At 41.5% G+C, this 10,795-nt stretch overlaps 1 protein-coding gene across 2 annotated transcripts in view; it reads right to left on the reverse strand.

Moving 5' to 3' along the window:
• The window catches only part of LOC307209467 (clathrin heavy chain 2-like), a 47,708-nt gene extending 37,139 nt beyond the window's left edge, over positions 1-10,569 (reverse strand). Inside the window, exons 1-2 of one of the 2 annotated variants that reach the window (XM_079964579.1) lie at positions 10,464-10,569; positions 8,657-8,731 (exon numbers count right to left, since the gene is read on the reverse strand). The gene's annotated coding sequence lies outside the window, so the exon portion shown is untranslated. Of the gene's footprint in view, positions 1-8,656; positions 8,732-9,752; positions 10,002-10,463 lie in introns of those variants that run through there. The other variant, XM_079964580.1, reaches the window with a different exon arrangement.
• Positions 10,570-10,795: the final 226 nt, after the last annotated feature.

Genomic DNA, 10,795 nt, shown 5'->3' on the forward strand with positions numbered 1-10,795 from the left:
CATCTAGTCCAGCACCGTGTTCCCACAGTAGCCAACCAGATGCCTGTAGGGAAACCCACAAGTGGGATATGAGCACAAGAGCACTCTTCCTTCCAGTGATTCTGGTACTCAGAGACATATTGCCTCTAACAGTGAAGGTGGAACATAGCCATTCTGGCTTCTGTTCAAATTGATTCCAGCTGTGAGAACTCAAGTGAATTGCTTGAGCCTGGCATGAGTCGTGACAAATCCTGCCTCTCTTCTACCCAACGCAGGAATGCTTATAAGCTTGAGAATGTCAGAAATAACTGTGGTCTTGGCAAGGGTGACCTTTTTGCAACGAGTCTCGAATAGAGCTGTAAAAAGGTTCCTGATTGATAATTTATCTTGGCTAAATATCAGTTCAGCGGATTGACTTGGGCCTGCTACTGGAAGAGAGACATGGAGAGAGAGAGAGAGACACACAGTAATTCCTGTGCAGGAATTAGCAGTCAGTGCGCACCTGTTACTACAAGAGACTCCAGCTGAAAAAAAGAGGCACTTCAATTTAGTGCAATTATCTCAATTTTCCCAGGATAAGGATCCTTGAGATATTTATCTGATTTACAAGGGTGTTCTGTCGAGGTGGCAGGCATGAGACCTTAAAGAGGCATTCATCAATTTCATGTGCACAGAGGGAGGGGGAAAATGTATGAGAGAGACGTATGGTGAAGAGAGGTTGGGAAGGAGCAACAACTCTCTGTGCCTGTCTTCAATTATGATGAATTAAACAATTTGTAGGAAAAGGGACCAGGCAGAGGGAACACAAGGGTGGGGTAAACATTCCCCCTTACTTGGGAGATGTAACAGGGTACACTTGGAATTCAGAACAAGTCTCTGGAACAGATTATGGGACAGACCCATGTTTTAGAATCTTGAATTAGTTGCTTCTATCAAAACAAACATTCTCAGCTTCTTTTTCTTCTCTCTCTCTTGATAAGTATATGTGTTTCCTTGCTCTGCTGCCATGAGTAGCCCTCCTAAGTAGTACTGGGCCAAAAATGTTAGGCGTGTGCACGAGTATTCAACTAAATAACTATGCAGCTTTAGCTTGTGCAAGTAGACCTTTGCCCATGCTGTTCCCAAATCTCTCATGCCTCCATGATGTTTTAAATTTATTTTTTTGTCGAAAAAAAATGTGTTGGTAATAACAAGGTTGTGCGCTGCACATATAGTCAAAAGTAAGATTGCATTCTGGTTGCTGTTGCCAGTTCCTTCTTTCCCAATAGTCCCAGACCACTGATCAAAATCTCACCCAACTCTTGCATTAAAATCACCCAGGCCTTAGGCATCTCTGATAGAATGGCATCCAGCTGAGAATCGGCATCCAGTGTTGGTGCATAAGTGCTTAAAATAGTAGCCTGTTGGTTTTTGGCGAGTTTTATTCGAAGGGTTTAAAGTTGCTCATTAATGCTGGTAGGGACTTCTGACAAGAGCTCCACAAGATGGTTTTTGATAGCAAAGCCTACTCCATGTATTCAATGTTCCTGTTCAGATAGACCTTTCCAAAAGAATTTGTAGCCTCCTCTTTCTTCCTTCAGTTGCCCTTTTCCTGCTCTTCGAGTTTCTTGAAGCGCTGCACTATCGATGTTAAAACGTCGCAACTCTCTTGCAATGATGGCAGTCTTCCATTTGGGACACTCATTATCTGCGTTATGCAACAAAGTCCGTATATTCCATGTTCCAAAGTTCATTTGTCTTTTACAACCACTGGGTGGTGACCCCACTGGGCACAGTAATCCAGTCAGAGAAAAAGAGAGGCAGACTACGTTTAGGGCACCTTTTCTAGGCCTTCCCCCTTTTCGAGGTGAGCAGAGTGGATCCTAAATAGGAATGCTCAAGTCATGGATACAGCTACCAAGCTACTCAACTGCCTCATTCCTTGAGTCAAAACAACTGAGTCTGTATCCACTGCCCATGTGCCAGTTCATGACTAGGGGTTTCAAGATTTCATGGTCCTGCCCCCGTTACCATTTGCCAATTGCCATGGGACTTTTTGGGGTCTGGGATGGGTTTTTGGATCATCACCTGGTTGTGGTGAGTGGGCTTGCACATTCCTATGATCCTTGTGAGTGAAGCCATCGGGAGTCTCGTATTCCCAGTAGGGTCACTGAAGGTGGTAAGGTCAAGGGGGAGGAGCTAGACAAAGAATGATCCAAGAAGTCCTTAAGAACAGGCGGAAGATAACAAGTTGTATGTTACAATGGTTGTGAAGGTGGATGAAGGCTGCAACAGATAAGAATTTACGGGTCGTCGTGACATTCATGCCATCAGAATAGAGCCTTACTGCGAAGACTGTGTTGGTCAGCGTGCACTGATCTACACACATAAAACAAATTCACGCACAGGCGTCTTCCACAACACAGGCACAGCATCCTTCTCCTGGCAGCCTGGCTTTGTGTTCAGCAAAAGGCCACATTATACAGTCATTTCTCTCAGCAAGGGGACATGCAGAGGCTGCACATGGCAGTTCCAGAAACTCCATCCAGCATTGCTTCAGCCTTCACTGGAGGGAAATTGTTTGTTGCCCACCAACAACTGTGCTATGTACGGACCTGGTGGATAAGTGCCCACCTTTTCCCCTTTCCATACTGTTAATCTCTCCAGAATGACTCACTGAATTGGCAGCTCGGTGGCTGAAGCATCAATGGCCTCTGTCATATAGAGACACTCTTGTCATTCACAAAGAAAAGAGGCAGAGAGAGAGATCCTTTGCTTTCAGTCAGCAGTTCTGGGGTGGGGAATCTGTGGCTTTCCAGAGATTGCTAGGCTATAGCGCCCATCATCACTGATTGCTGGCTAGGGCTGATGGGAGTTGAAGTTAATGTCATCTGGAGGGCAAGAGGTTCCCTTACCCTTATGGCAGTTTATATGCCCTTGCTGAGGGAACACAAGAACTGGCCACAAAGCATATCGTAGCTCCCTAGTTTGTTCCTGTCAAGGAGGCATATGCAAGTAGAAACTGACCTCCTTTTTGGTAAAGAAGGAATATCAAGTATAGGAGATCTTGTCTTTGGCTGCCTTTTTTTTTTTTTTTTTTTGAGGTAGCTTTGCAGATGGCCACTGCTGGGATTGCAAATGGAGAGTGTGCAGTTGTACTAAGCTTCTGCTTTTGGGCTTTCCATAGGTATATTCTGACTGACCACTATGGAAATAGGATGCTGGACTAGATGGGCCATGTACTTCTCATGTTCTTAAAATGATTTTACCATGTTCTATTGGCACATTTAGGCACCTCTGAAAGTAAGCTAAGCACACACACAGAGAGAGACAAACCTGCACTCCACCCACTGATACTTTATCTCCTCTTTGGAAATTTTCAAATGCGGCTTTTTTGTATGGAGGAGGAATGGTAGAAAAAACATCAGGATATTTTTTCTCCAGACCAGTAGTACTTTTAGAAATGGTGTTTCATGCTTCCAGCAACATGGCAACAACAATATTCCACATGGCTGGCTTCAAGTTAAATAAAAGAAAGACTAAAATAATGGTGAAGAATTTAGATTCGAAGGCAATCGAGGAATTACAACAACAAACAGAAATAGAAGTGGCCAAAAAGGTGAAATATCTAGGAATATGGATCACCCCGAAAAATATAGACCTATTTAAGAATAACTATGAGCAGGTATGGAAAGAGATAAAAAAGGACTTGGAGAGGTGGGGGAAGCTGAGATTGTCATTCTGGGGTAGGATAGCTTTAATTAAGATGAACGTTCTCCCGAGAATGTTATTTCTGTTCCAGAACTTACCGATAATCAAGGGCACTAAGATATTTAAAGAGTGGCAAAGAGGAATCTCAAAATATGTCTGGCAGGGCAAAAAACCAAGGATTAAATTTAAATTGTTAACAGAAGCTAAAGAAAGAGGGGGATTTGCTCTGCCAGATCTGAAATTATATTACGAGGCATCGTGCCTTTGCTGGGTGAAAACGTGGATAAAATTGGAAAATAAGGAACTATTAGATCTGGAGGGGTTCGACAACAGAGCAGGATGGCATGCGTACTTATGGCAGGGGAAGAGGAAACACAAGGGTTTCGCAACACATATCTTTAAAGGCCCTCTAATGGAAGTTTGGGAGAGGAATAGATTTTTACTAGAACCTAAAGTACCACACTGGCTATCCCCACTGGAAGTTATGAGCGTGAAAAAAGTAAACATGAGAGGTGATTGGATAACTTATGAACAACTGTTAACAAAAGTAGGGGGGACATGGAAACTGAAACCATATGACCAGGTTAAAGAAAAAGTTTATGATTGGTTACACTATTTCCAAATAAACGAAATGTTTAGACAAGACATTAAAGAGAGAGGATATGCGGATAAAGAATCTAAATTCCAGACTGAAATAATAAACAATGATTATAAAATTCTTTCTAAAACGTATAATATGCTATTAGAGTATAACTTGATAGATGAGGAAGTGAAGTCGGTGATGATTCATTGGGCAAGGGACATCGGCCATAATATATACTTTGAAGAATGGGAGAAACTCTGGGGAAAAAATCTTAAATTTACAGCTTGCATAACGTTAAAAGAGAACCTTATGAAGATGTTTTACCGTTGGTATATAACACCTGCAAAATTAGCAAAAATATATAAAACTTGCAATAAATGCTGGAAATGCAGGGAAAAAGAGGGATCCTTCTTCCACATGTGGTGGGACTGCAGAAAGATCAAAGGTTTTTGGGAAAGTGTATATAATGAAATGAAGAGTATATTAAGATACAACTTTGGGAAAAAGCCGGAGGCTTTTCTGTTAGGCCTAGGAGGAAGTGATATAAAGAACAATGACAGTAAATTCTTTCAATATGCAACAACGGCCGCAAGGGTCCTATTGGCTCAAAACTGGAAACAACAGAACATACCGACGCTTGAGGAATGGAGAGCAAAACTACTAGAATACGCGGAGATGGATAGATTGACGGGGAAAATTAGATATTTAAAAGACCAAAGGTTCATTGAGGATTGGGGGAAATTCGTGGAATATCTGGAAAATATAAGTGAAGGTCAGATAACGCTAGTTGGGTTTAAAAAAAGCTCTGTGAAAAGGTTGGAATATTGTCTAAAGAGAAAAAGAAGGAAAGAGAAAATAATGTCAATATAAGCCAGGATTTGTGTGAATTTGTTAAATTAGGGTATGGATGATTTGAGGGGAAGCTGAAGGAAGCCTTATAGAAAGAAATCTGTGACAACAAGGTGTAAATTGCTGTATTTTTTGTTTGTTTGTTATGATTTAAAAAACAATAAAAAATATGTCAGGAAAAAAAACAAAAAAAAAACAATATTCCACATGGCTGCCTAGCCACTTCATTCTGCACTAGCTGCAGCCTCCAAGTTGTCTTCAACTGAAGCTCCACATTAAGCACATTGCAGTAATGAAATTGGTGCTGTTTATTTTGTACAAATATTTAACTACAACAGCCCACCTTTTAGATAAACAGTGGGCCTTATTAGAGGGCCCTATAACAGCCTGGTCCTTTCCTTTTGGCTCCTGCTGTTTGTAGGATGAATTTGTCTGCTACATAGTGCCATTTTATATGTGCCTACTCAGAAGTGAGCCCACTGAGTTTAATGGGACTGCCTCCCATGTAACTATGTACAGGATTATAACCATAATGGCATGCTACAATATATTAGTTGAGGGAGCGCATGAGAGTACATATTTTTGACTAAAGTATGTCTTGTGTTTTATTATCCCCTTGTTATTTATTGAAATATTCACACTGCAGGAATTTATTGATTTAATGTTTATGGACTTTGTAATATGTTTATTAATTGAATAGTTGGGTTTTCCCTTAGGAACTGAACTGAAATTTTATTGACGTTATTGTACAATTTTATTGCCATTCTCCTCCCTGCTTTCCTCCCTCTCTTTGCGACACACACATACAAACAGTAAAATTATTGTTAGCAGCTTTTGACTTTACTTTTGGAAAGAAAAGTGAGGCACAAACATTAAAAGGAAAGGTCTTGGATATGGAAAAGGTGGATACAATACTGTATTCAGATACAAAGTTGATAGATGGTCTCACCTCGCAGCTTGACTTACCCCATAGCATCCTTTCAGGGATACAGTAACCCCATATATAGTAATTGGAGTATCTTACAAACTGAGTCTAAAGACCCACTTATCTGGTAGTAAGTCTCACTTAATTCAGTGGGACTCACTTAATTCAATGAGACTTACTTTTGAATAGACACTATATAATTGTGCTATAAATGCAAAACATTTGGAAATGAAGGGGGAAAGAAAATAGAGAAAAATAATTGTGAATGTTATATTGGCTGTGAGTCTTGGAAGACCTGCTGCCTGCCTTGCAGGCCTTTTTCCACCTGGCCTGGGAGGACAGGGGCCTGACTGACTCTAGCTACAAAAGCTGAGATTGCTGAACAGACTCTTGGGCTAGGGCATTGTTTAGGGAGTTTTGTTGTGGGGTGGGGTTGTTTCTGTTAATAATGTTATCATTTTGTATCTTTATTTTAGATCTTATTATGATTTATGTGGAGATTGATTTGATTGTGTACTTTTTGATGTTTTATTTTGTCTTTATGTCTGCTTTTTATACCTGTAATTATGTAATTTTGTTCATGTTGTAAGCCGACTTGAGCATGGTTTTAACTATGGAAAGGCAGCATACAAATACAGTGATGTATGTATGCATATGTATTTTATCTTCTGTTGTGAGCTGCCCTGAGAAACTGATTATAAAGCAGCCTATGAATACTATATGGAAATTATAGGGGAGGTGAAATGCAAGGGAAGGGTCATCAAAGTCTTAAACAAAAGTTGTAGCGTCCTCTGGGATCAGTGGAGATTATTGGAAGTTGAAGTGAGGGGAAAGCCCAGGGCTTCCCTCTTCCTTGTATGCAGCTTTGTTTTAGATAAATATAAGACAGTGGAAGCGTTTTATGTGATGTTTGATGTTGAGAAGGGAAGCATCTCTCTTGTTCCAGGTGTTGCTCCCTCTCCTGAAGTAAGCAGCCTGTACCACTTTAACCAAGACAAAGTGGCAAATTCATGCCTGCTTATACAACTTAAATTTCCAAGATCTTGGAAAGAATTAACATTGATTTGGGTGACTCTCAAGAGGAACTGGAGCACATGTAAATTAGGAGGAAGGTGGATATCTGGTTGGAAGCAAACAAAATTGGCCAAAAGAATTGGTGAAACCCTAAAAAAAAAAAAGAAATAAAAGGAGACAAGTCTATATATACAATTACTGTTTCTGCACACTTGCATTATTGTGCTTCATTCCACCCCTGCCCCCCCGTCCAGCCCTGGGCTAAACAGCAGAAATGATAACAGTATGGTTCATAACACACTGGGCATGAGAAACCTTATTGCTCCTGCAACACACCACAGACAAGTTGTTCATGACTATTGTGTGATTCTTATCACAGTGCTGATCAAGTGGGCAATACGGTATAGACTGCTCAGATCTGATGCATGTCAGACCTCCACATCTGCAGGGGTCCAGACAAGGCCTTGAACTATTTGCTACACCAGGCACAGCCCCTGAATGGCTCTGTAACTCTGTCAGCAAGGAAATGGAAGTTAAGGGAAATGGGAGGAGGGGAAGAGAGAGGGAAGAAATACTGTAACTGGACTTGATTGTTGAAGTCACCTTGGGGAGTCACAGACTTGGAGGTCATGGGCCCATATGTTTAAACCTCTGTAATAAACCAAAGCAAGAACTGGTAGCCCCAAGTGAGTGAGCTTGAAAATTGCCAAAGCTGAACTCCCTGCAAATGCAATTTGCCAGGGCCGTTAGAGAGTGTAAAACTCTTGCCAGCTGCAGTAAGGATTACTTTTCCTCATCCCCTTAAGTTCATCACTCTTTTTACAATGTGCTGTAACATTGCCATACATTTGCTGAGTGGGTATGCTGGCAGCTGGCCTATCAAAAATAATTTATGTCTCTGGAAAAATGCTCTTGGACAAAGCCTCGTTTAGCAAACCCTGTGAGTGGCTGGCCTTATTGGTGAATGTAAATAACTATATCCTTAAAGACCAAAGAAATCCCACCTTAGGGCTCTGCCTAAAGCACTGTACTCCCTCCTCTGAACAAATCACTAACATGGTTTCCTTGTTATGCCATTTGTTCCCCTGCTTGTGCAAAACACTCAACTGGCACATTATATCCAAGTAATTTGTGCTCATGTTGAAACCTGTGCCTGAGGCCAACCCCTTGTTGCAAAAAGCAATCTGATGGTTGGTGTCTTCAGTGACGTCATTTGGTTGGGGAGAGATGTACGTACACTCACTGGAGGAAGAAGAGGAGTGCAGGGGGAGCACACTGCCCCTGGCAGCGCAATCCCGGTGGGGTGCCCCCCCACGCTGGGTGCCATGCCCCCAGGATGCGCGCCAGCCCCACTCCGCCTGCTCTCCACCTACCGGTGCTGGAGCATGGAGCCACTGTGTATGCTGGGGTTGCCCTCCTTTGTTTCCCCAAGTCCTGATGCAATAGTTGAATCTTTTTCTGAATCAAAATATGGAAGCACACTTCATACGTATATTCCAAAAGGTTTGCTTTTCAGTAATATATTAATAAGAGCTACATGTCCTGAAAGGAACACACTCTCATGGTTAATGTGTGAAGGTTACAAAAGCATTATAGATGGTAAAACACACTCCTACCTCTTGGCACTGCTACCACCGCTGGCTGCTTCCCCAGGAGTATGCCAGATCCAAGAATACACTGTGATTCCAAACCTGTTCAGTAGGGGTATACAAAGTGGAAGTATCATAGACATACAGAGATGGTAGGTCCTGCAAACTTCAAGAAATATACAGTTGAAGTGTCTGTTGATGAAATGTGTTGCCAAGGCTCTGGCTAGTCTCCCAGCAGTTCCATATACATTGGCATTTCTCAAAAAGTAGGCTGGGACTCTTGGCCCATTTTTGGATGGGTCTCAGTGCCACAGTCTACACCAGGCATAGGCAAACTCGGCCCTCCAGATGTTTTGGGACTACAACTCCCATCATCCCTGACCACTGGTCCTGTTAGCTAGAGATCATGGGAATTGTAGTCCCAAAAAGCATCTGGAGGGCCGAGTTTGCCTATGCCTGGTCTACCAGTGCCTCCTCACTTGCCTAGCCATCCCCTAGCCATGCCACAGCCCTTCGGGTTGGATTAGCTCCAGCCAACTCCTTGCATGCTAAGTTAAAATGGCCAGGACCGTGAGAAGATCAGTGGAGGTAGAAAGTATCCCTCCTCTGAGGGGAATGAACATGAGGAAGTGTTGATGGAAATTAGAAAAGGAGATAACAGGCTAACTAACATTTATTATCATTATCAGTAAATAAAATGGGAATGAAAATGCCTGAAATTGTTCTGCTGCCACATGCTCAATGAACTTCCCTCTAGAAAGGAAAGACTGGAGTGTATAATTTCAATGAAATACATTTATTGTAATTTACTAGGGTACTAGGGCTGTTTAAGCGAAAGAAAGTCTCACTGAAATTTGTTTGTTTCTTTGTCTTGTCTTATATGCTGCCTTTTTCCAATAAGGCCCCAGGACATTTTACTTCAATATAAACATATTGAAAACAATAGAATTAAATACAAACAAAATATAATCAGAATAATGCCATAACTCTAAGAACAGCAGAAAAAGGTGGCATCAAATTATTTGTCACCTAACAAGTCTTCACCACACCTCTCCTCCAGAATCCTGACAAAAGAGATGTTAACCCATTTCCAAAAATAATATGTTGGAGAAGTCAGATGTACCTCAGTGGGAAATGAATTTCACCACAAAACACACACTCTTCCCTGAGCTGCTGTATTTTATACTGTGTAGGGACCACTCCGAGGACTTCGTCTGCAAATCTCAAGGCATGAATAGCAGGTATTCTCTGATATATTTAGGCCCTAGGCATTAAGGGCTTCAAGTCTAAGCACCTTGAGCACAATCTGCACCCAATGTAGCTGTAAAATTGAGATTACGTACACCTGACTCGTTGCCCCCATCAGCACCCTGGTGGCTGCATTTTGCACCAATCGCAATTTCTGAACCATTTTCAAGGGCAGCCCCATGTAGAATGTATTACAGTAGTCTAAACTGGAGGTTACCATGGCCTTGGTGACTGTGACCTGTTAGTGGTGTTTTCCAGTAAACCTACAGTAGACTGGGCTGTAAGACTGAACCTTAGGGTGCACAACCATACATAAGAACAAAATATATTTGATGCATGATGTGCGTAGTGATTTCAAACCATGATAAATGCTAGACAAGACAAACTGACATCATATCATCAAATCCAGCACAACACAACTGCTGTAAGGCTGTACCCGATTAAGAGCCAGGAATGTTCTGTTCCCATTCCCTTCATGTACTATTATAATCCGTGTGCTAATATTTCACATGGAAGATGCAAATACAGGATGCCAGCTGTATTTACTAGACTTATTATTTATTGAATTTAAAACTTTTTTTTTTACCTTCCCTTCGTATCCAAAAGGCACCCTAGGCAGTTTACAAGAAAACAAAGAGTTCTATAAATCAAGGATGAAAACAGTACAGCCAAAAAAAAAGGTTGCAGTAATAATTAGCAACTGCAAATACAAGATTAGCAAAAGTGGAGTGATATGGTCAGCACCTTTCCTGGACTACTTCAAAGTAACCAAGGTTTCACTTCCTTCCCAAAAGTCAAATGGGTGCTCCTCAGAGGGTAGTCCATAACCTAAGAATCTAGGCCTTTCCACCTTCCTGTATTCTTCAGGGCAAAGTGACTTATTTGCACAGTACTTTATTTAAATAAAAATGTCAGAGA

The sequence above is a fragment of the Podarcis cretensis genome (genome assembly GCF_951804945.1).
Source record: "Podarcis cretensis genome assembly, chromosome: 2".
NCBI lineage: Eukaryota > Metazoa > Chordata > Lepidosauria > Squamata > Lacertidae > Podarcis > Podarcis cretensis.